General features: G+C 41.1%; 1 long non-coding RNA gene across 1 annotated transcript in view; it reads right to left on the bottom strand.

The window, feature by feature from the left end:
- Positions 1-1153: 1153 nt before the first annotated feature.
- The window catches only part of LOC118390861 (uncharacterized), a 31770-nt gene continuing 5948 nt past the window's right edge, over positions 1154-26975 (bottom strand). The window contains exons 3-5 of the long non-coding RNA XR_004827028.2: positions 3774-3880; positions 3262-3334; positions 1154-3049 (exon numbers count right to left, since the gene is read on the bottom strand). This is a non-coding gene — a long non-coding RNA (uncharacterized LOC118390861). The remainder of the gene's footprint in view (positions 3050-3261; positions 3335-3773; positions 3881-26975) is intronic.

Raw genomic sequence — 26975 nt, 5'->3', positions numbered from 1 at the left:
TTGGAAGTGTGATTGGGTTCATTGTCCATTTGGAAGACCCATTTGCGACCAAGCTTTAACTTCCTGAATAATGTCTTGAGATGTTGCTTCAATATATCCACATAATTTTCCTTCCTCATGATGCCATCTATTTTATGAATTGCTCCAGTCCCTAGTGCAGCAAAGCACCGCCACAACATGATGCTGCCACGCCCATGCTTCACGGTTGGGATGGTGTTCTTCAACTTGCAAGCTTCCCCCTTTTTCCTCCAAACATAACAATTGTCATTATGGCCAAACAGTAAACATTTTGTTTCATCAGACCAGAGGACATTTCTCCAAAAAGTACAATCTTTATCCTCATGTGCAGTTGAAAACCGTAGTCTGGCTTTTTTATGGCGGTTTTGGAGCAATGACTTCTTCCTTGCTGAGCGGCTGTTCAGGTTGTGTCGATATAGGACTCGTTTTACTATGGATATAGATACTTTTGTACCTGTTTCCTCCAGCATCTTCACAAGGTTCTTTGCTGTTGTTCTGGGATAGATTTGCACTGAACCAGACATGTGGAGGTCTACAATTTTTTTCTGAGGTCTTGGCTGACTTCTTTTCATTTTCCCATGATGTCAAGCAAAGAGGCACTCAGTTTTCAAGGCTGGCCTTGAATTACATCCACAGGTACACCTCCAATTGACTCAAATGATTTCAATTAGCATATCAGAAGCTTCTAAAGACATTACATAATTTTCTGGAATTTTCCAAGCTGTTTAAAGGCACAGTCAACTAAGTGTTTGTAAACGTCTGACCCACTGGAATTGTGATACAGTGAATTATAAGTGAAATAATCTGTCTGTAAACAATTGTTGGAAAAATGACTTGTGTCATGCACAAAATGTCCTAACCAACTTGCCAAAACTATAGTTTGTTAACAAGAAATTTGTGGAGTGGTTGAAAAACAAGTTTTAATGACTCCAACCTAAGTGCATGTAAACTTCCGACTTCGACTGTACCATTGTGTAGCTCTGTCTGCTTTTATCCGATATTTAAAAAACAAAATGTTGCTCCATAAAACCGAATCAACGTGGTCGGTCACTATTCTGCCCTTGAGTTGCGTTCCCATGCAAAACTAGACAGATAGCTAACAACTAAGTCTTCAATAAAACTCCCAAGGCGTGACTTTTCTTGAATGAATATATTGAAACGTTTATGTTGTGAAACTGCAAAATACAGAAAAGAATATACTTTAGTGTTCAATTCACACCGACATACTGTAGCTGTACATTAAACATTTGAAGTTGCATAAATACAAAGCACGCGCTAAGGTACCATGCATCTGGCATGATGCCAAACCATATAGCTAATTGTTAACCATATGGTAATTGCTCCTTTCATTACTCTAATAATGTATAACCATCTATGTAGAATAACAAAGCATATTACACTAGAAACAGTAACAAAACTACAGTATTGTATATTTTACAATTCGTTTGCATGAGCAAAGTAATACAGCTAACGACATACATTAAAGGCATTGCAATTTGTGAGTAAATGCAACCAACATTGATATGTAAGAAACTCTATCAATAACAATATTATCATCATTAGCTAAATGCTTGAATCGAACTTACAAACAAATATTTTTCCAAGGCTGAAGCGTGACAAGAAATAACTACATTGAAAGACCTGCACCGTAGCGTTGTTTGTAGCTGCTTCTATGCGTGCAAAACAAATTCTGAACTTCCCGTTTGCGTTGTCTTTCTAAGTACCAGAAAGCGCCACTAGGGGGCAAATAACACCATTGAACACAATGAAAATTCAATTTAACCATTGTAAATAAAATAATCTGTTACCTTCTAACAGGATGGCAGCACAGTCACATATGTTTGTCAAATAAACCCTTATTCCACACCCTGTTGCCTGGTGAATATATCTGGCATGGTGTCTCAGAGCATGGTATTGTAGCCTCTATACATGTCTAAATGCATTCATTGCTAGTTCATATCATAACTGACAGGAGAGGTAGAGCTGAGGAAGATGCGCGGCCACTCAGCCTGTCCCCTAGTGATACTTCAGAAGGTTATACATCTCGCTATATAAATTTGCCAACATGATTATCAGCAGATGTTGTCACGTTCTGACCTTAGTTCCTTTATTTATGTCTTTGTGTTAGTTTGGTCAGGGCGTGAGTTGGGGTGGGTAGTCTATGTTCTTTTTTCTTTGTTGTGTTTATGTGTTTGGCCTGGTATGGTTCTCAATCAGAGGCAGGTGTCGTTTGTTGTCTCTGATTGAGAATCATACTTAGGTAGCCTGTTTTCACCCTTTTTAGTTGTGGGTGATTGTTTCTGTCTCTGTATAATTACCAGACAGAACTGTTTCGTTTTCGTTCGTTCTACTTGTTATTTTGTTTTTGGTGTTCAATGTTAATAAATTATCAACTTGGACACGTACCACGCTGCATATTGGTCCGATCCTTCATACTCCTCGTCAGAGGAAGACGAATTTCGTTACAGATGTGTCCAGTGTGTGGCCTCATACCACATCAGCAAGTCATGCGTGGATAAGCTTTTTAAACATACAGCAGTAAACATATAGTGAGAAAAATAACTTTCTCTAGTCTGGAAGTAATTTACAGTTGAAGTCGGAAGTTTACATACACTTAGGTTGGAGTCATTAAAACTTGTTTTTCAACCACTCCACAAATTTCTTGTTAACAAACTATACTTTTGGTAGGTTAGGACATCTACTTTCTGCATGACAGAAGTAATTTTTCCAACAATTGTTTATAAATACAAGTTCAATCTGTACTTCAATGCACATATGGTGTGCATTATAAAATAAGGAAGAAAGACAAGGTGGGGAGAGAGGTGTAGAATACAGAAAGGGAAATAGGTAAGAACAGCAGCAGACAGCATATGATTCATTGAATTACAGCGCGACCCTACTATTCTCTCAGTTCATCACAATTGCGGTGTCTCCTAACCAGCCTTGGGCCCCCAGTTGGCCATAAGGTTATCTTAAGAGCGGGTAAGGTGGCGATGGCGGGATTGGCTTCCTCTCTCACATCAAAACATACCTGCAGACGAGTGACAGATGGAAAGAGAGAGAGAGAATGATTCAACCTTGTTTTTTTTTATTCTAACACGGTCGGTCATCATAATCAGGAGGTGAAATGCAAAACTGACCTTGGATCATTAACTCTGGGACTACTACATCTCTGTCTGTATTTCAATGTCAAGCATCTCTTTAATAATACTTCCTTGGTGACCCGACCAAATGACATCTCACCTATGATCATGCTGTGCCCTATGTGTCAGCAAGTTCAGATGCGGGAGGGGTTCACCAAAACAGCTGATATAACCTAGAGGATTTAGGGAGAAGGGGGAGAGGGATGAAGTGAAGAAGAGAGACTGTTATTGTGTGTGTGTGGTCTCACCTAATGTCTACAAGTGGCTACAGAGTACTTTATGCTGAAAAACAGACACATGAGGACAAAAGATAATAGATATGTCAATAGAAGATGTGACGCAGACACCTATCGGAGTGTATCTGAAACATTTTAATATAGAGGGCTATGTGTCTCACCACTTGGATATTGCAAGGCTAACCCCCAGGGAAATCATGACTTGAGAGCACAGATAGCAACAGATAGTCCAGTGAAAATGGCTGTGTTTATGTGGTGTAGATCTGAAAATTAGCAGCTGACATCTTAAGGGTTTTTAAATTAATGCATGTGAGACAGGTTCCATGTACAACAAGACAGGCAGAGATGGAGAAAAAGAACAGAACAGTTTAATTACCTCTGGTTATGGACCACTTTTTCCAGCAATAAGCTTCCACAGCCTGTTCCTCGGACCGTGAACATCTGGCAATATCTAGATTTTCGACCCCTTGATCAGCTCGCTCACTGAAAGTAAAGAAAACAGCTTATTTTTATAGATATGAAAACAATAACTGAGATATGACCGTTCAATCTAAAACAGCAGATGTCATTTTTAGGATACGTCAATACAGCCCAGTGCTGCTTATCAGAGATGCCATCTTCATAGGTGTCAGCTTTGACTTCCTTTGTGTCGGAAAATAAGTTGCTTTCAGAACATTTATTTTCGATTGAAAATAAAAAAGGTTTTGCTCTTGACAAAAAGACACAAATGTACCTGCATAGCATATAACAATTTGCCTGTGAATAACCACAATTTCCTACAAACGTGCGACTGTATGCAGAATTCTTGATGCACAACCGAAGATGCTGCCATATCCTACCAGCACTTCCACAAGCCACTCAGGAGCAGAATGATGACGCGTGGAAGAGGGAAAGGAATGAGATGGGAACAACAATTTGTTGCAAGTAGGGGAACAATAGACTATTCAACCTTCACTAAAGAATTGTCTAATAGCCGAGCTGGGGTGGGGAAAAAAAAACTCCTATCAGACCAGATTTGCCCGAATGACCAAGGGGTCAAATAAGTTACCTTACATGTTATGTTGGCTGACAATTTGTTAGCTCTGCTGTCATTACGAACCACATAGCATATCATTACAGCAGTATGAACCGGTATGTCAGCTAGCTAACTAACGTTAGTAGTTATAAATCAATCTTGCCAGTATATTATTATAGGCTATCTAACTACCCAAGGCTTATTGACTATATTATTCTTGTCATTCTTAGCTCAGCTAAATGGTATAGTCGTTGTGCTTTCTCAATGTACATTCGGGTACATTCGTAAATTCGCTATGGCTATCTATAGGCTTGACAATAGAATGAGTCAAAATTCACCCAAGGCTGAAAAACGTCTTAAAGAACGTTGGCTAAACTGGAACACTACCGCAAGCCCATAGCAAATTAATGGAACTGAACGTTCGCAGAGCCTGTTTTGACTGGAGTGATAACATTAAAAATGTATGTCTTTTAATTTTACCACTACAATCTGTTCATCGGACGAAACTGTAAAAAAACAACTTGTGTAGAAAGTAAACATCCATCACCATCACCTCGATGGTGTCAACTATGCAATGAAAAAATAGAGGAAGAAATCAAACGTATATTTCTGGTCTAGCGATCGATGACAAGCGAGCTCACTGCCCAGACTTACAAAGAGGATTAAAATGGTGTCCGTGTAACAGTTTTGCTTCCGTCCCTCTCCTTGCCCCTACCTGGGCTCAAACCAGGGACCCTCCGCACACATAGACAACAGCCACCTTCAAAGCATAGTTACCCATTGCTCCACAAAAGCCGCAGACCTTACAGAGCAAAGGGAACAACTACTTCAAGGTCTCGGACCAAGTGACACGCTATTAGCACGCACCCCGCTAACTAGCTAGCCAAAAAAATCTAAATATACACATTGCGAGATATTTGGCGAAATAGACAGACATGCCTATATTTCCCCAATAGGAAACAATGGGAAGACTGCAGAGTTCCAATATTATTTTTGTTGTTTACATTTTAACTATAAAACAACATGAGCAGATCTCATTGCCAACAATAGCGAAGCAGGCATTGTGACGTTGAACAATAAGCTGCGAATAGAATGTTCGGAAGGCGAGTTGGTGCCATTGTGGTCAATAGAACTGGCATGGCATGGTGGAAAATGCACTAAAATAAGGCCTGTTGTTTCACGATTACTTCAAAACGACAGCAAGTAGCTGGTAAATATGGTCATATTATGAAACTGGGCTAAACGGCGGATGCAATGAACTAGTTTTCATCTGCATTTTTTTGTTGTTAAAAATGTAATATGTCCAGCCTACTATCTACACGATTTCAGAGCACTCTCGTCTGAGTGTACCAGAGCGAAGAATAATTACTTTACGAGTGCTCAACACCCGTTGAATATGGCCGGTGTCAGTAAACGTCGGGGGCAAAAACGTAATTAAATCGTTTCCAGCAGCACATTTACAGTCACCAACGCTCTGGTTAACATGAAAACTGCCTTACCAGCTCTGCTAGGGTGAGTAAAATGGGCAGAGTGGTCTCATTTGTGTCTGGAAGTAGCTAGCCAACGTTAGCTTGGGCCTTGACTGCCGTTGTAAGGCCAAAATGCTCAAATGAACCTTCCTCCTCGGCACGAACGTTCAGTGTTCGATCCGAGAGAGAAACAGTCTGAATTTAGAAACTGTCAATGCTCTGAATGTATGAGCGTCACATTGTACAGCACCATATTTTCTGTTCCATCCTAACGGAAACCGGTCTCCCGGTGCCCTGCATTCTGTAGTACAGACATGGCCTGCTCTCCCTTATTTAAGGAACTAGGCACTTTCCCATGTTTACTACAGTATGTATTGTAGACTGCATAGTAGCCTAATAAACAAATAACCACATTTCGTTAATAAAATAAAGATAAAAAAATACTCTTTCAAATTGCAGATGTTGATTTAGTTATGGATCCATAACGAATTACTATCGGAACAAATATCACTAATTTACCGAAATATTGGGAAAAGTTGTCTTATGAAGGCAAACTATTTAGAATCCTCCAATCCTGTAGTCTACTCCCAACAACCACGTTGTACAGCGCCATATTTTCCATTCCATCCTAATGATTTTGTTTTTCATAATATTAATCAAGTTAATCCCATATACTATGTTATTACAAAAAGGTTTTAAATTCTCTGGTAATGCCAATACGGAATACTATCAAATGCTTCTCAAAGATGCCCTCTGGTGGTCAAACTAGCAATAACTTGCAGTAACAGAATAAATGGCTGAGAATTAAATGACCGTTCAAAAGTTTGGGGTCACTTAGATATGTGTGTTTTTGAAAGAAAAGCACATTTTTTTGTCCATTAAAATAACATCAAATTGATCATAAATACAGTGTAGACAATGTTAATGTTGTAAATGACTATTGTAGCTGGAAACGTCTGATTTTTAATGGAATATCTACATAGGCGTACAGAGGCCCATTATCAGCAACAATCACTCCTGTGTTCCAATGGTAGGTTGTGTTAGCTAATCCAAGTTTATAATTTTTAAAGGCAAATTGATCATTATGTTAGCACAGATGAAAACTGTTGTGCTGATTTAAAGAAGCAATTAAACTGGCCTTCTGTAGACTAGTTGAGTATCTGGAGCATCAGCATTTGTGAGTTCCATTACAGGCTCTAAATGGCCAGAAACAAAGAAATGTCTTCTGAAACTCATCAGTTTATTATTTTTCTGAGATATGAATGCTATTCCACGCGAGAAATTGCCAAAAAACTGAAGATCTCGTACAACGCTGTGTACTACTCCCTTAACAGAACAGCGCAAACTGTCTCTAACCGGAATAGAAAGAGGAGTGGGAGGCCCCGGTGCACAACTGAGCAAGAGGACAAGTACATTAGAGTGTCTAGTTTAAGAAACAGACGCCTCACAGGTCCTCAACTGGCAGCTTCATCAAACAGTACACGCAAAACACCAGGCTCAACGTCAACAGTGAAGAGGCGACTCTGGGATGCTGGCCTAGACAGAGTTCCTCTGTCAAGTGTCTGTGTTCTTTTGCCCATCTTAATCTTTTATTTTTATAGGCCACACTGAGATATGGCTTTTTCTTTGCAACTCTGCCTAGAAGGCCAGCATCCCGGAGTCGCCTCTTCAATGTTGACGTTGAGACTGGTGTTTTGCTGGTACTATTTAATGAAGCTGCCTACTGTATGTAGATATTCCATAAAAAATCTGCCGTTTCCAGCTACAATAGTCATTTACAACATTAACAATGTCTACACTGTATTTGGGGCGGCAGGTAGCCTACTGGCTTTGGGCCAGTAACCAAAAGGTTGCTAGATCTGATCTGACGAGGTAAAAATTGTTCTACACCTGAATAAGGCAGTTAACACTGTAAATAAGAATTTGTTCTTAACTGACTTGCCTATTTAAATTAAAATAAAAAGTCTGACCAATTTGATGTTATTTTAATGGAAGTGCTTATTTTCAAAAACAAGGACAATTCTAAGTGACCCCAAACTTTTGAACGGTAGTGTATATATTATTTTTATTCCGGACTCACAGTGTCACGTGTGCTCCATCTCCGGCCTCCAGGTCACCAGGCTGCTCGTTATGGTGCACACACGCGTCATCAGACTCACCTTATCACTTCCATGATAACCGTCCCTATATATGTCACTCCCTTTGGTTCCTACCCCAGGCATTATTGTTTCTGTTCCAGGATCATGTCTTGTGTGTTGTTTGTGTTTCTTGTTTTGTGTTATGTTGGGTTTCTTTATTAAAACACTCACTCCTTGAACTTGCTACCCAACTCTCAGAGCACATCGTTACACTCAGGTCCAGAAGCTAATTTCCTGCAGTTCTATCAATTTCGCTATGTGAATTTGTACCGTGTATTTACATACTGTATTCTCGACATAGCTCATTCTAATATTATAAAGAGCGACTGAATGCTCGTTAAGAAAAATGAGATTGCAGTCTGACCGCAATCACCACAGCTGTGTATCCTCTGTTAGTGGGCAAGTGAGCATTGTCGAAATCAAAACCCAACCCCTAAGGAAGTCATGACGAATTAATTTACAAAACTTAGTTTTGGACGAGACTGACTTCATGAACGAAATTATCCTATTTACACATTGTGTTCAAATTTGACACTAGAATTTCTGACTAATATCGATGCAGTTTTCTATCAGATTAGTTTGTTTATTTCCTTCCTGTTGCGCTTTTAAGGTCTACTGCCTAATAGGCTATTATCATCACAAAACAGTGTTTTTACATGCCAAGTACATACATAACTCAGTATTTTCATGGTTTTTAGGGCAATGTTTCATTTCATTTTCACATTATGCCCCATAGGGCGGCGCACAATTGGCCCAGCGTCATCCAGGTAGGCCGAGGTAGGCCGTCATTGTAAATAAAAATGTGTTCTTAACTGACCTGCCTAGTTAAATAAAGGTTAAATAAATAAAACATGCTTTCATAGTACAGCATGTTAAAATGTGACCAGACCAGGAAAAACACTGGGACTTATTGGTACCAGGTCAAGTGGTCAGAAAAAACTCCCTAAGACCCATGTGAACAGCGCATGTATAAAGGACGTCATGCTGCTTGCTTAGCGAGTACCACTTCCTCCTCAGCTCATACCTTGATTAAAACCCAGGTCATCACATGTGACCACCCTCCTGAAGCATCTTACCAGTCAGCCCCACCAGAAAAGCTAGCTATTCGGTGGCACAAGTAGGGACACTTCAGGCTGAGGAGTAAATTTCACACATCTCCATGTGCCACACATACCTAGCTAAGATGGACTCCACAGAATTGGTAACCTATTATCTAAGCATTCCGAGTACGTGTGTTGACGTTTACACCACTGCTTGCCTGAGCGAACAAAGTTAATAGCATTGTTGTAATTATCCTCATCTGAAATCCAATCCTCCATCATTTCTGAGCCTATATTAGAGAAACAACTGCCAGTAATAAAATGGAAATTTGATTGACAAAATGTTGCCTTCGCAGACATAGCCATCTCATGGTCGACTGAGCCAGGTGTGTAATGAATGACTCTAATTGCAAAGTTGTTTACCAAACTGCAAATTTGCTCTCCTCTGTCTGGCACCACTGGACAGAGTGCTGTAATCTACTGAGTAAATGCAAGCCTTCAGCGTGGTATAAAACACCAACTTTAATTTTATAGACGACTCTGAGACTGTTTTATTCAACATCACCAGTGTGTTCCTTTACCCATGAAAACTGAGGTACTGAGTCCCATGGGAAAATAACTCAAAATAAAATGTGAACCATTCAGAACTCCGAGATTTCCAGTAGTCTGCTAATCTGCTCTAATGAAGAGGTGTAAATTGGGTGTGACTATGACAGTGGAGCAATTGGCTAAAATGAAATAGTGTGCATCTAGAGCAAGGTTCAACAACCCTACATCTCTTACTAATTCAAGAGGAACCGAACAAAGCCTGCACAGGTTTTCATCTTTCAAGAGGTGGGAGGTAGCATGAAATGGCTCAGCTACAGTGTAGCTGTGAAGAGTTCTAGTCGAGTTGCTCTGGAAACTTCAAGGTTGACCACACACGGGCGTTGGATGACAGGAGGAGACTACAGTACATATTTAGTCTCAGCTCGGTGAGTCTGCGCCCTCCATGGCAGAACTAGTACTCCTTGGTTGGACTAATACAGAGGCTTTGCCCGTTTATCTGCACTCCTGCTGCATGAATATGCTAATGAATGTCCCTGTAAAATGATATGTTGTTATGTCTTTGGAAGACTAAATAACGGAATCACATTCCCTCTGCTGATTTGTGAGCTGGTGTGTTTGTGAATGTTTATTAGCTTTCAGGTCAAATGTATACATTTTTCCTCCTCATAACAGGGCAATGGAGCATTCATTTTAGAATATGAATATTTGAGCTGAGGTGGAAAGAGAGTTGGGCCCTGACAGAGAGAAGCTGAATTGCACTGGACGGTGGAAAGAGAAAATGAGCTGTTAATTTCTCTCATGATTGATATTGGGTCATGGGATCAGTTTAGAACTCTGAAGTAATAATGCAATAAGACGTCTGTTAGACTGACATGTCTTTTAGCAATAAGCGTGTCTACCTCATAACTGAACTTGTTGTTTTTGAGCAATATTGTCATTATCTAGCTAATAACGGGGGCCTCAAGTGAAAGAAAAATGGGCAGGTGTTTTAGAAATGCCAGAGCCGATTTCTTGTCCAAGTCCGCACCTGACTGAATGCAGTATCTTTACCTCCCAAACCCGCAGCCTAACAGTAACAACTCTGTACCACCACCAAACTTGAGATCACAATGCTGGAACCCAAGTAGGCTGGACTCAATGCAGTGGCAATTTTAGCAATCTTCACCTTATTTTCAGCTGGCAAACAAAGATAGAGTGTTTTGAAGAAACACGTGAACATAACCGTGGAGTCATGGAGTGACAAGATGGGAGAGTAGGCTCCAAAGTACAATCAGGTATCAGGCTTCTGAGGTTTGGGAGGCATTACTGGAAGCCAGACAGCCGATCAATGATCCGGTGGACAAAGTGGAGGCACAAGCACTTGCAGAGGAAGTTGGGTCCTACCGCTTCTTGATTTGCTGTGTCGTATGGTGTGAGATACTGACAATGATAAACAAGGTGAATAAGCACCTCCAGTCCGCCTCAATGCAGTTGGATATCGTAGTGAATTAAATCTCAAATGCAAAGGCCCCCCCACACAACTGTCATGACGTTGGCCTGGGGGTAGGTTTATGACCGTCATAAATACCTCTTCCTCCCTTTTTCCTCTCTCTACCCTACTGATGTTACATTTGAAAACCCATTGGTTAACAGAGACTCTGGGAACATCAGAATGTGGGGGGAAATGAACTATATTCTGGTAATCCGACCAATTGAACATATGCAGTGGTACTTAATGAATATGATGTCAGTTCGGTTGTCATCTGAGACATTCTCATCAATGATAAGATGACATAAACTCTACAGTGGAAAGTCTACACATCAGAGTTATCGGATTCACATGGAATTTTTGTTCAATTTAAATGTTTGAATATGAAATTAATCGTGATGGGATGAAATGTGATTTTAGCTTCTAAAATGTGAGATTTGGGTTTGCATAAGGTTAGGGCTATGCTCAATCAGTGGCCCGCCCCTGTGAAGGGACATGGGCTATAAAACTTTTCAAACACGCCCTCCTCTCCCTTCCTATATAAAGCCTTGACGACAATGTAACCTCATGTTCCGAGGATGTGAGGATGACGGTCCGATGTCAGAATGATAATAACTACAGAATGATAATAATAACTACAGAATGAAGCCAACATCAGCGTGAGCTTTGGTTGCGAATGGTATGAACTTTGATCTCTTATTCACTACAGAAGTGATACCTCCTAGCCGTTGAGTTAGCAACAGCAGCTGCAAATGCAGGTTAGGAAGGAATAGACAGAGTATCCCATCTGCCACACAACGACATTACTACAACGTATCCAATTTACCAGCAGAGACATTCTTCAAAGCACAAAGTACTCGGTTGGGCAACACAGCATTCCATCTACCACCAGCCTACCGAAGCGCAGCTCAGAGTAAATATTTAATGGATTTTCCTTTTCCAAATGGGCGGTAATTTAGAATGCATAAGATTCTGTATTTACGATAGCACAGCTTTGTCCTTTGTTCCTCAGTCTTCCCGCTCTTTCACTCAAACCCAGCCCTTTTCTTTTGTGTAACCATCTGTCATATCTGTTCCGCCCACTAGGTTTTCCTTTATGACATAATTTGTAATCAAGTTACGATTTATGTGTATGTGTAATTCTGTGTGATTTGTTAGGTATTTGTTAAATAAATCATTAAACCCAATTTTGTATTGCTGATTCAACTCATTAGCCAGGGTTCGTGCAGATAACCAAGAATTTACAACTTTCAGATGAGACTGAATTAAGATGACGATTAATATTGACTGCTAATTGATGTAAAATATTACTAGGTCTTTAAGAGTTTATTCGGAAGATAACAGCTCTATAAATATTATTTTTGTGGTGCCCCGACTCTCTAGTTAATTACATTTACATGATTAGCTCAATCAGGTAATACTAATTACAGAGAAATTATTTTATAGAATAGCATGTCATATCACTTAATCCGATATAGCCAAAGACACGACAACAACGGCAGAATTCAGAACATGGGCCATTCTTACAGTGCTCTCCCTGTAGGGTAAATAAAGGGGGCATAGAAGCAGACAATGAAAGCTCTTACAATATTTGATTATTGCATTTCTCTACAACAGGTCATATGCTACAGTAGAACCGTCAGACCATTAGGTGAAATTAAGAGAGTTAAATAGACCAAATTATTAGTGAGAGGCAAATGGGCTACTTCAATGTTGTTGTTACATAGTGGATTGAAGAGTCATGTGGAACAGGTTTTTGTCAGTATAATGCATACAGTTATGGGATGGTGACTGTGCAAAAACAATTTATCGATATGTGAGAACTTGACTATTTGTATATGTCTATGGGTCACATGTCTCAACACTACTATTAGATGAATCAATTGAGTTAATGGGCCTGAAGAGAATGATAATGAATGTGAATGCCATGCAGTGTGCTCATTTGAGTCCAATAATGGATCGTATAGCCTAATTAGTTTCGGACTAAACACATTTTCATAATTTTCTGCTGAAATGAATCTTATGGGCACGATGGCCTGGACCACAGAAATAACCTCTCAAGGGCTGGAACGTCAGCTACCTCCTTTCTGCATGCAACACAATGTCTGGAAAATAGACATGGGAATGACTTGCAGTGGATGCAGGCACATTATGTTATGTTAAATGTGTTCAGTGACATCATGGAGAACCCCATAGGTTCCCATCCTAAGCTGTGACGGGGTCCCTTTTGAGTCACTAAACAGATAAGGGTTTTACAGTGCCACTGGCACACACAGTGGTTTATCAGGACCATAGGGAAACCATATCCCCTGGGTCTTACCTATCACACAGTGTCATAGCCGCCTCCGATCTTACTGATAGGACACGTCAACGTTGACACCTTTTACGCAATGACTTTCACCAGTGAACAGATTAATTAAAAGCTTTTTGCACAGAGACAGCAAAAGAAACAGCCTCTACAATAAACATTTAGACATCTTCATGCTATTCGTAGTGTGAGCAGTCCACGATATCGTTTCCTGTTGCTTGCAAAATCATTACTGATGTCACTTTTATGGATACACTTTTTATGGAGCCATGCACCCTCCAAGTGGTTTAATTGTTCCGGATAATTTAATGGACAACAAAAGAAGAACAGAAAGCTGCACATCCATAAGGTGAGGAGACGAGAGCTCCAGAGCTAACGAACTCCTGGAAGACCAGAGAGCCAGCCACCCAGGGGCAAAGGCACCTTGAACTCTGTGATCCGGATCGCTCAACAATATCAACACAGCTGATTGGCCAGTGCCTGGCTTTGATCTGCCTCCTGACCATCTTGTTTTATTTCACACAGCAGATAAAAAGGCAGGCTAAAGTTGGTGTCAGGTCAATGGTTCATTTACCAAAGAGTGTATAGAAATGTTAAGACTTGTCCTACTAGGTTAGAGTTGGAGCAGGGTGTTGACGTGAGGAGGATGTGCAGGGCTGATGTGCTTCCAATGATCACCAAAGGTATCCCACAAATCCTGCACATACAAAATATAGTCTACTGTATTTATTATGTATAACACAGTGAAATACACTCAGTGGCCCGTTCACAAAAATGGTTCGCTCCTACAGATAGTGAGTCACTCACTGTACAGTAAAGCAGGGAGACGGGCATCGAGGTCATTCAGTTACTGTTCGATTGAACGTTAGAATGGGCAAAACAAGTGACCTACGCAACTTTGAGTGTGGTATGATTGTCAGTGACAGGAGGGCCAGTTCCAGTTATCTCAGAAATGGCAGGCCTGCTGGGCTTTTCACGCACGACAGTGCCTAGGGTTTACAGAGAATGGTGCGACAAACAAAAAAAAACATCTAGTCAGCAGCAGTCCTGTGGGCGAAAACAGCTCGATGACGAGAAGTCGAAGGAGAATGGAGCGCACAACCCGTTGGTCCTTATAATAATAATAATAATAATAATAATAATAATAATAATAATAATATAATATAATAATATGCCATTTAGTGTGCATAGTGTGCATACATTCTACGTATGGGTGGTCCCGGGAATCGAACCCACTACCCTGGCGTTACAAGCGCCATGCTCTACCAACTGAGCTACAGAATGGGCCAGATGGGCTATTGCAGCAGACGACCACAACAGGTTCCACTCCTATCAGCTGAAAACAATAAGTAGCGACTCCAGTGGGCACTCGATCACCAACACTGGACAATTTAGGAGTGGAAAAACATTGCCTGGTCCGACGAATGCTGGTTCCTGTTGCATCATACTGATGGCAGAGTCAGGATTTGGTGTAAGCAGCATGAATCCATGGCCCCATCCTGCCTGGTGTCAACATTCCAGGCTGGCGGAGATGGTGTAATGGTGTGGGGAATGTTTTCCTGGCACAAGTTAGGTGCCTTGATACCAATTGAGCAACATTCAAGTCCGACCCAGTACTAGATAGGTGTACCTAATAAACTAAGTGCCACTGAGTATATATTTATTTTCTTCAATATTCCCAGTTATGAACACAGCCTTCACTTACCAGTCATCAAAGGCCTTTAACAGTTGACAAACAGCCTCATGAAATAGATTTCATTTATCTAATTGATTTTAATTGGATGGTAAATTATATAATGTAGATGTACATGTGGATATTTCTATAAACACAAAGCAAATCTAAAGCTTTACAACCTTATTTTCTCTACATCTCCATCATCCTCTAACCAGTCATGTGTACGCGGTCTAAGACGACCCCATAGAATTCCATTGATGTACACTACCCCAGGATTTCAGCAGACCCTTAACATCTACACAAGTTGAAAGATGTAAGAATTACCAGAACCAAGCTGCCGATGTTGTTTTTCAAACTGCTTTGGTGCCTCATTTGTAGAGAAGCTCTAAGCGATTGCTGAACTGAGTCTGTGGGGAGTGGCTCCTTTTTGAAGGCCAAGCATCACTTTGAAGGACACATTTCCCGAGACCGCACGGTCCCTTACCTATAGATAGAGGAGGAAATCAAATCTAGTGACCAAATGGCCTGCAACATATCACTCAATGGTCCTTCTGTAGCTCAGTTGGTAGAGCATGGCGCTTGTAACGCCAGGGTAGTGGGTTCGATTCCCGGGACCACCCATACGTAGAATGTATGCACACATGACTGTAAGTCGCTTTGGATAAAAGCGTCTGCTAAATGGCATATATTATTATTATATTATATATTACTCAATGGCCCGAGTTCATTGAATGCTGACACAGGACACAGAGGTAACGGGTGGCGGTGGCACCGCTAGGATGGCCTCACCTGAGAGAAGCAGCAGGCAGGAGGACTGTATGCTCATGAGGTCCTTGCAAAGGTCCTTCATGGAGGTAACGATGACTGCACTCCACTCTTCTCACTTGTCTATCAACTCTAAGTGAGTTTCCATTATCCTTGACTGTACAGTGGAGTGGTTTCAAAGGCTGATCCAATCAGTACTCTTGGCTGGCTTATCCCCTGTATTTGTTGTGGCGAGTACTCTTACAAAATGTTGGAGCTGTGCATGGTGCTGATCCTGTCGCAGTACCATTAACAACACATATAAATGGTATTTTTTTAAATTATGTTTCTCACAGGAATGTACACTCTCCTCATATGTCATACTTTAATAGAGAAAAGCAATATAGCAGGGGTCGGGGGAAACCTGAACATATATTATTCACCAAGCCAACAGTTGTGAGTAAGCACTTCAATCCAGGTTGGACATTTAGCCATATAATTGTTTTAACAGCACAGACGGACTTGCCTGGAGTCATTCCAAAAAAATCAAAGAAGCCTTCCGTAACTTCTACACTGCAGTATCCCCTGAATACCTGTTATAGTACTTCTGATCCAGGCAGGTATCAAATAAGCCAATTTAAACTGCCACTGCTTGGTGCACATCTTCCCCTGGCAGTCCTAACACACAGATCATATTCATAAAGATTCATCTCAATTCAGTTTCGGTGGAGAGATGATAAGTAACTGTGAAATGATTGGCTTTGAGGGCTGATGGTCATTGACAATGTATACGTTCTGTCAAAAGGGTCGTCTGTGGCCTTGATCTCAGAAAGAGAGGGGTATTTGGACGGATTGAGGAGAGAAGCAGTAAATGGCAAATCTGATATCAGTTCCTTCAAAGCACAATAATATGGTTTGCTTTATTCATCCCATTCTTTCTATCCAGTATCCCTCAAAACACATAATGTATGTTGTATAAGCTCAGTGTGTACTGTGTACAACAAGGAAAAAAAGGACACATCAGCACAACTTGAAGGCTTTCATTTTGACACATTCAAACACACATTGTTATTATGTCCAGACATTTATAGTAAATGCAAAATAAGAATAAACATTGTAGATGCTACTTCTGTAATTCTATTTTTCATTCAATATTATTTGCTCAGTAGGATTTCTATTTGCAGTATGATATACAGTCCCTTCAGAAAGTATTCATACCTCTTGACCTATTCCACATTTTATTGTGTTACTGAATTAAACATGGATTCAATTTATGTTTTTCTCTCACCCATCTACACACAATACCACATAATGACAAAGGGAAATATGTTTTTAGACGTATTTAATGAAATACAGAAATATATCAATTACAAAAGTATTCACACCCAAGTCAATACTTTGTAGAAACACATTTGGCGGCGATTACAGCTTTGAGTCATCTTGGTATGTCTGTATCAATATTGCACATCTGGATTTGGGAATTTTCTCCCATTATTACATGCAGATTTTTTCAAGCTCTGTTCAATTATATGGGGAGCGGCAGTGTACAGCAATCTTCAAGTCATTCCACAGATCTGGGCTTTGGCTGGGCGACTCAATGACTTTCACATTCTTGTTCTGAAGCCATTCTAGCATTTATTTGGCTGTATGCCTGGGGTCATTGTCCTGCAGCTGAAAAGTATCCCTATAGCATGATGTTGCCACCACCATGCTTCAGGGTAGGGATGGTGTTAGTGAGCTGTGCCTAGTTTTCTCCAGACATAGCGCTTTGCATTCAGGCCAAAGAGTACATTTTTTGTCTCATCAGACCACAGAATCTTTTGCCTTATGCTCTCAGAGTCTTTCACATGCCTTTTTGGAAACTCCAGGCGTGTTGTCATGTGCCTTTTTCTCAGGAGTGGCTTCTGTCTGGCCGCTCTCCCATAAAGCCCAGATTTGTGAAGCGCTATAGAGACTATTGACCTTCGGGCAGGTTCTCCCATCTCAGCCAAGGAACTCTGTACTTCTGTCAGTGGTCATTGGGTTATTGGTCACCTACCTGACCAAGGTCCTTCTTGCCCGGTCTGGGTAGTTCCAAATTTTCAATTTTACAATGATGGAGACCACTGTGCTCTTAGAAACTTTCAACGCTCTAGAAATTGTTTAATACCCTTACTCGTATATATGTCTCATCACAATTCTATCTAAGAGATCTACAGACATGGACTTCATTGTATAGTTTCTGCTCTGACATGCACTGTCAACAGTGGGACCTTATGTAGACAGGTGTGTTTCTTTCCAAATCATGTCCAAACAATTGAATTAGCAACAGGTGCACTCCAATAAAGTTCAAGGAAGGTCAAAGGAAATTGGATGCCTCTGAGCTGTCATCTGAGCTGAGTGTCATAGCAAATGGTTGCGAATACAAGTCTGTATTTCATTTCCAATACATTAGCTAAAATGTCTAAAAACATGTTTTCACTTTGTCATTATATTGTGTGTAGATGGGGGAGGAACAAAAATGTTATACATTTTTAATTCAGGCTGTAACACAACAACAACATGTGGAATAAGTCAAGAGGTATAAATACTTTCTGTAGCCATATGGAATAGACCAGGTATTTGTAATAGGCCTACCTTAAATATCGAGCTACTGATCTGAACAGTCATTTACTCTCAATGAGAAATATTACATGTTGATGATGGTCCTGACATAATCAGGTGACTTGTTGTCATTTACATATCAAATACTTTGCAATGTCCCAAACCAGCTTAAAGTGGCTTGAACAAAGTACTTTACCTGGCCAGGAGTCTTTTTCTCTCAAATTTCCATTCATGAAAACTTGGTTTTCTGCCAATAGAATATTTCATTGCCAGCAAAAGAAGATGTTCAACAATAGAAAAGTCGTCTCTAGAAGTAACCACGTTTCCATCCACAGTTTTTATGTGAGTAAAGTCATACCAATTATTTTTTAAATTACGACAGCTATGATGGAAATAAGAAGTTTCGGTTAAATTGTATAAATGCCTTTTCCATAACCAAAATATTGTATTTTTAGCTGTTTGAATCTTGTGCACAAAACTGAAAGTAAAAGACACAAAAATTAAACTTAAGAACAGGAAGCATAGAAATAGCACACATAGAACAGATCTACTGCTTCTTAGACTTGCTTTCAATGAGAATGACAGATCTATAATACGTCAGGTAGCCTAGTGGTTAGAGCATTGGGCCAGTAACCAGAAGGTTGCTGACAATCACTGAGCTGACAAGGTAAAAAATCTGTCGTTTTCCCCTGAGCAAGGCCCCGGGTGGCGAAGATGTGGATGTTGATTATGGCAGCCCCCCACAACTCTCTGATTCAGAGGGATTGGGTTAAATGCAGTAGATGCGTTCAGTTGTACCCATTCAGTTGTACAACTGACTAGGTATCCCCTTATTTCAATGTCAATTTTGTCAGGTAGCCCAAAAAGTTATATATTGCAATCACCAGAATCAGATATTATGCTACAGGACTGCTTTGCTAGCGCTGATTGGAATATGTTTTCAGACTCCGCTGATAACATTGACGAGGTAACCACCTCCATCATTGGCTTCATTAGAAAATGCATCGGCCGACATTGTCCCCACGGTGAGGGCACACTGCTACCCCAATCAAAAGCCATGGATTAACACCAAGGTTGTCACTAAACTAAAGGACAGGGCTACCGCACACAGAGCTATCATAGAGGACCCTGAGGCTAAGTCTGAGGACAGCAACAAGTACAATAATTCCCTCTATGACCTCTGCAGAGTCAAAATATCCACATCAACAGGGTTGCAGTAGAGCAGGACAAGAGCTTCAAGATCCTCTGTGTCCAAATCACAAAAGACTTAAAAGGATCCAAATACACAAGCATAGTCTTGAAGAATGCGTGACAGCACCTCTTCCCCCTCAGGAGGTTGAGAAGGTTTGGCATGGTCCCTCAAATACTCAGAAAGTTATACAGCTGTACCACTGAGAGCATCTTGACTGGCTGCATCACTGCATGGTATGGCAATAGCACCACCCCCGATCGCATGGCACTACAGAGGGTTGTGTGGATACCCCAGTACATCACTGGGGCCGAGCTGCCTTCCAAGACATCTGTATCAGGCAGTGTGGAAGGAAGGCCCGGAGAATCGTTAAAGACTCCACCCACCCAAGCCAAAGACTATTCTCTCTGATTATGCATTACAAGCGGTATCGGTGCATCAAGTCTGACAACAACAGACTCTTGAACAGTTTCTATCCCCAAGCAATAAGAATGATAAATAGCTAACAAAATAGATACACAGACTATCTGAGTTAACCTTGTATCTTTGACATTTTTATTTTTGCCCTGTCTCTATGCACACTCACAGGGCCCTTCACACTCACACACACACTCACTCCATAATTTGCTCACAAACGCACATGCACATACATTTATACTGACTCTACACACACGCACACCTACTCACATACACACTGCTGCTACTCTGTTTATTATATAGCCCCTTGCCTAGTCACCTTAACCCTATACATATCTACCTCCATTACTCCAGTATCCCTGCACATTGTAAATATGGTATTGAAACTGACCCTGTATATAGTATGCTTGCTTGCTTACTTATTGTGTTCTTCATATTTCTTCTTATTTTTTGTGTATTTCAATTAACAGGTGTGCCTTCTTAAAAGTGAATTTGTGAAATGTCTTTCCTTCTTGCGTTTGAACCAATCAGTTGTATTGTTACAAGGTAGGGGTGGTATACAGAAGATAGGCATATTTGGTAAAAGACCAAGTCAATATTATGGCAGGGACAGCACAAATTAGAAAGAGAAAAAACAGTCCATCATTACTTTAAGACAGTTAATACGGAACATTTCAAGAACTTTGAACATTTCTTCAAGTGCAGTCACAAAAACCATCAAGTGCTATGATGAAACTGGCTCTCATGAGGACCACCACAGGAAAGGAAGATCCAGAGTTACCTCTGCTGCAGAGGACATGTTTATTAGAGTTACCAGCCTCAGAAATTGCAGCCCAAATAAATTCTTCACAGAGTTCAAGTAACATACACATTTCAACATCAACTGTTCAGAGGAGACTATGTGAATCAGACATTCATGGTCGACTTGCTGCAAAGAAACCACTACTAAAGGACACTAATATTAAGAAGATACTTTCTTGGGCCAAGAAACACGAGCAATGGACATTAGACCGGTGGAAATGTGTCTTTGTGAGACGCGGTGTGGGTGATCGGATGATCTCCGTATGTGTATTTCCCACCGTGAAGCGTGGAGGTGGAGGTGTTATGGTGTGGGGGTGCTTTGCCAGTGACACTGTCAGTGATTTATTTAGAATTCAAGGCACACTTAACCAGCATGGCTACCACAGCATTCTGCAGCGATATGCCATCCCATCTGGTTTTCACTTAGTGGGACTACAGTATAATTTGTTTATCATCAGGAAAATCTCTTCACTATTATTAAACAATGTAGAAAATAGTAAAAATAAATAAAAACCCTTGAATGAGTAGGTGTTCTAAAACTTTTGATCGGTACTGTACTTGTTGGTTGTTTTGCTCTAGGACGCCCACAGATCTCACAAAACTCATCTGAAGGTCCTCCGCTATCAGCTTAAAAAATTACTGGAAGTATATATGGAGACTGTTTAATGCCAAAACTATGGTGTTAAATACATGTAAAAAAAATATATATAATAATAATGGTTCCTGATCTTTCTTATATCTCTCAGATATAGGAGAGACACTTCAGAACAAACGTCCTTTTGATATTTGTTTGGGACTGTCTGTTGTTCCATGTAGTGAACCTGTTATTCAATGGTCTAATACACGTTTTATACGTATACTGTATATTTTTTTTACTTCAAGGTTCAAGGGGTCTTAAAATTCCAAATCAAATAGCTAAATGATCCTTGGTATGATATTTTAAAAACAATTCCATATAAATGGTATGTGGTACAGCAAACAAAAAACATGGTCTGCTCTGAACATTGTTAACCTAGGGGCACTACCATAGGATACTTTTTAGGAAAATTGTCCAAGCTGAGTGTCTTTGGCCAGGTTCCAGCACAGAGACAACAATGTCTTCAGTAGGGAAGAGTGGGGTAAATCGAACCAAAGGGGTAAGTTAAGCCATCCTTGTTTCTAGGAAATCATACACAAAATGAATAATTTGACCAAAACTTAGGTCATCATTTCATGGAGTCTATGAAGGAAGAAACCACATGGAAAAAGTTGTAAGCAAGTTAGGTCCATAAAACAGATTTTTACCAAGTCAAATTAATTTGGTACATTTCTATAGCAACGAATTCTTCAGAACTAACCTACTCCGGGGCAGGCCAACTCAAAGATATCTCCACTCACCCTAAATGAAATGACTGAGCTGAGTTGAGGTCCAATGAAATTAAGATCCCCATCCTCTTCATTTGAGGAAGACGACTGATTAAAATTTTTATTAATCAAATGTTTTTTTTGTGGATTAAAAAACAGTAATGCATCTTACACTTCACGCACATTAACACTTGTATGACTTAGCTAAATAAATTATTTTATCGATAGGAGCGTGAAATAAGGTGCTTGTGGTTGTGCACACAAAAGTCAGCAAAAGCACTGACTCGCCCATGGATTGATGTTTCAGCATTGTCTCAATGAAGAGTTCAGCGTTTGACTAGCCATGTGTGACATGCACATGCAGTTAAAAGCCTGCTAGAGTTAGCGGCAGCCGGACAACCAATATCCACCGTCTTAGTACAGATGAAGCCTGAGCTGGAATGTGATGCTAACTGAAGCTGGTTAGCTTTAGAAAACCCTGAGTAGATCGAGCTTGCTTTCATAGGATACCCCTCTGGTTGGCCCAAGAACACAATAAATAAAACATGCGAATGTTAAACGTACCAAATAACTCAACTAGTGATGTTATGTTCGATTCTGGAGCGCCGGGGGATGCGTTCAAGATCAAAGCAGTGTATCACTATCAGATGCACGTCATCAATGATGTCCCAAGCTTCTTTTGATCACGTGCTTTTTCAAACTGCGTGCTGCAAAATGCGAGATCCCACTGTTTTCGCCGTGGTTCCGGTGCTTTCTTAGATTCCAAGCCGCTTTCAAACACCGACCTCTACTAGACACTGTACAGTACTTACAAATATAGTTAGGATTTTTTACTGCTAGTTTCTTCTGACTGGTAGCTTGGCAGGTTTTAGTAGGGAACTGTGGGATATTCAGGGATGTGAGGGTATGGGGTCGGATCCTGGTCAAGGTACACTATTTTGAAAATTGTTTCATGTGAAACCCCACTTTCTGCACATTGTTGTTCAAATAATCATTATTATTTCATATAGAATACGCTTCTGTCTTAACCATCCTAATTCTACCATAGATCCAGTTTATGAAAATTAGTAAACACGAAGGCAAAAAATTCAAGCATGATGTAAGATGCAAACCTGGTATTGCAACTCTGTGCAACAGAGTTTTGATTAATACAGTTGAAAAAACATCTTATAATCAAATGCTGCTATTTAAAGCGGACCAGCAGATGTCACTAATGAGCATTGTGACCAACCATTTTACGGCACAATTTGGTGAACGCTCCAAGGCCTTCAGAAAGCCTCAGTTTCCTATCACCAAACACAATTACTTCCAGCGCCGACAGAGATGGCCACCTCAATTGGCGTTCCTAGGAAACTATGCATTATTTTTGTTGTTTTTTTTTACGTGTTATTTCTTACATTGGTACCTCAGGTAATCTTAGGTTTAAATATATACAGTCGGGAGGAACTACTGGATATAAGAGCAACGTCAACTCACCATCATTACGACCCGGAATACGGTTTTCCTGAAGCGGATCCTGTGTTTTGCCCACCACCCAGGACAATGGATCGGATCCCAGCCGGCGAACCAAAACAACGATGCCGTAAAAGGGGCAGACGAAACGGTCTTCTGGTCAGGCTCCGGAGACGGGCACATCGCGCACCGCTCCTGAGCATACTACTCGCCAATGTCCAGTCTCTTGACAACAAGGTTGATCAAATCCGAGCAAAGGTAGCATTCCAGAGAGACGTAAGAGGCTGTAATGTTCTTTGCTTCAAACATGGCTCACTCGAGACACGCTATCGGAGTCGGTACAGCCAGCTGGTTTCTTCACACATTTCGCCGACAGAAACAAGCATCTTTCTGGTAAGAAGAGGGGCGGGGGGGTATGCCTTATGATTAACGAGACGTGGTGTGATCATAACAACATACAGGAACTCAAGTCCTTCTGTTCACCTGACTTAGAATTCCTCACATTCAAATGTCGACCACATTATCTACCAAAAGAATTCTATTCGATTATAATCACAGCCACATATATTTCCCCACAAGCAGACACATCGATGGCCCTGAACAAACTTTATTTGACTCTATGTAAACTGGAAACCACATATCCTGAGGCTGCATTCATTGTAGCTGGGGATTTTAACAAGGCTAATCTGAAAACAAGACTCCCTAAATTCTATCAGCATATCAATTGTGCTACCAGGACTGGTAAAACCCTGGATCATTGTCATTCTAACTTCCGCGACTAATATAAGGCCCTCCCCCGCCCTCTTTTCGGAAAAGCTGACCACGGCGCCATTTTGTTGCTCCCTGCCTATAGACAGAGACTAAAACAGGAAGCTCCCGTTCTGTTCAACGCTGGTCCAACCAATCTGATTCCACACTTCAAACACCGGAAACATGACCCAATACAAACAATGTAGCTATTCCCTCCGCAAGGCAAGCAAATATGCTAAGCATCCGTATAAAGACAAAGTAGAATCACAATTCAACGGCTCAGACACAAGAGGTATGTGGCAGGATCTACAGTCAATCATGGATTACAAAAAGAAAACCAGCCCCGTCGCGGACCAGGATGTCTTGCTCCCAGACAGACTAAGCAACTTCTTTGCTCGCTTTGAGGACAATACAGTGCCACTGACACGGCCCGCTACCAAAACCTGCGGACTCTCCTTCACTGCAGCCGAAGTGAGTAAAACATTTAAACGTGTTATCCCTCGCAAGGCTGCAGGCCCAGACGGCATCCCCACCCGCGTCCTCAGAGCATGCGCAGACCAGCTGGCTGGTGTGTTTACGGACATATTCAATCAATCCTTATCCCAGTCTGCTGTTCCCACATGCTTCAAGAGGGCCACCACTGTTCCTGTTCCCAAGAAAGCTAAGGTAACTGAGCTAAACGACTACCGCCCCATAGCACTCACTTCCGTCATCATGAAGTGCTTTGAGAGACTAGTCAGGACCATGTCACCTCCACCCTACCTGACACCCTAGACCAACTCCAATTTGCTTACCGCCACAATAGGTCCACAGACGACGCAATCGCAGCCACACTGCACACTGAGCCCTCTCCTGTACTCCCTGTTCACCCACGACTGCATGGCCATGCACGCCTCCAACTCAATCATCAAGTTTGCAGACGACACTACAGTGGTAGGCTTGATTACCAACAACGACGAGACGGCCTACAGGGAGGAGGTGAGGTCCCTCAGAGTGTGGTGTCAGGAAAATAACCTCACACTCAACGTCAACAAAACAAAGGAGTTGATCGTGGACTTCAGGAAACAGCAGAGGGAGCACCCCCCTATCCACATCGACGGGGCAGTAGTGGAGAGGGTAGTAAGTTTTAAGTTCCTCTGCGTACACATCACGGACAAACTGAATTGGTCCACCCACACAGACAGCATGGTGAAGAAGGCGCAGCAGCGCCTCTTCAACCTCAGGAGGCTGAAGAAATTTGGCTTGTCACCAAAAGCACTCACAAACTTTTACAGATGCACAATCGAGAGCATCCTGTCTGGCTGTATCACCGCCTGGTACGGCAAATGCTCCACCCACAACCGTAAGGCTCTCCAGAGGGTAGTGAGGTCTGCACAATGCATCACCGGGAGCAAACTACCTGCCCTCCAGGACACCTACATCACCCGATGTCACAGGAAGGCCATAAAGATCATCAAGGACAACAACCACCCGAGCCACTGCCTGTTCACCCCGCTATCATCCAGAAGGCGAGGTCAGTACAGATGCATCAAAGCAGGGACCGAGAAACTGAAAAACAGCTTCTATCAGACAGTTAAACAGCCACCACTAACATTGAGTGGCTGCTGCCAACATACTGACTCAACTCCAGCCACTTTAATATTGGAAAAGTTGGTGTAAAAAATGTATCACTAGCCACTTTAAACAATGCCACGTAATATAATGTTTACATAAACCTACATTACTCATCTAATATGTATATACTGTACTCTATACCATCTACTGCATCTTGCCATCTTTTTGTAATACATGTATCTCTAGCCACTTTAAACAATGCCACTTTTATATGTTTACATACCCTACATTACTCATCTCATATGTATATACTGTACTCGATACCATCTTCTGCATCTTGCCTATGCCGTTCTGTAAAATCACTCATTCATATATCTTTTATGTACATATTCTTCATCCCTTTACACTTGTGTATATAAGGTAGTTGTTGTGAAATTGTTAGGATAGATTACTCGTTGGTTATTACTGCATTATCGTAACAAGAAGCACAAGCATTTCGCTACACTCGCATTACCATCTGCTAACCATGTGTATGTGACAAATAAAATTGGATTTGATTTGAACAGAAACAAAAGGGGGCAGGAGTCCATCTTCTTTCCCATAACTTCCAACGTTTCAGACTCCATTACCTCCATGCTCCTTGAAATAACCATTACCTCTGGCCTGTATTCCCTCCTGTGGGCAGCCGTCCCTCAAACAAAAAGAAACAAGGCTTAAATACAGTACAGGTGAACACAATTAATCAATACAATTTCTTGGGGAGCTAACGAGGCAATTAGTCACACCTCTGCCGCTTTGACAGAACCTCACATAATTATTGCAGCTACAGTAGCTCTCCATGCTGCAGGATTCCCTGGAAGAGCAGCAGCTCAATGCTCTGATGCAGCAATTTCCCCACAAAGAGGAGAGGCAATGAATAAGACCAGCTCTTTTACTTTTTGGCACTACAGTTATGTGTGTGTTCAGCTGAGATAAAGCCATTAAGAAACCTCCAGCAACAACTGTATATCAACAAACTTATTTCATGCATATTTGCTGTACAACCCGTGTATCTCAATTTCTACTAGTAAAGACAGGAGCCT

This window comes from Oncorhynchus keta, chromosome 12 (assembly GCF_023373465.1).
Source record: "Oncorhynchus keta strain PuntledgeMale-10-30-2019 chromosome 12, Oket_V2, whole genome shotgun sequence".
Taxonomy (NCBI): Eukaryota; Metazoa; Chordata; class Actinopteri; order Salmoniformes; family Salmonidae; genus Oncorhynchus; species Oncorhynchus keta.
Note: the sequence above shows the minus strand (reverse complement) of the source record. Positions and strands in the feature narration are given on the sequence as shown.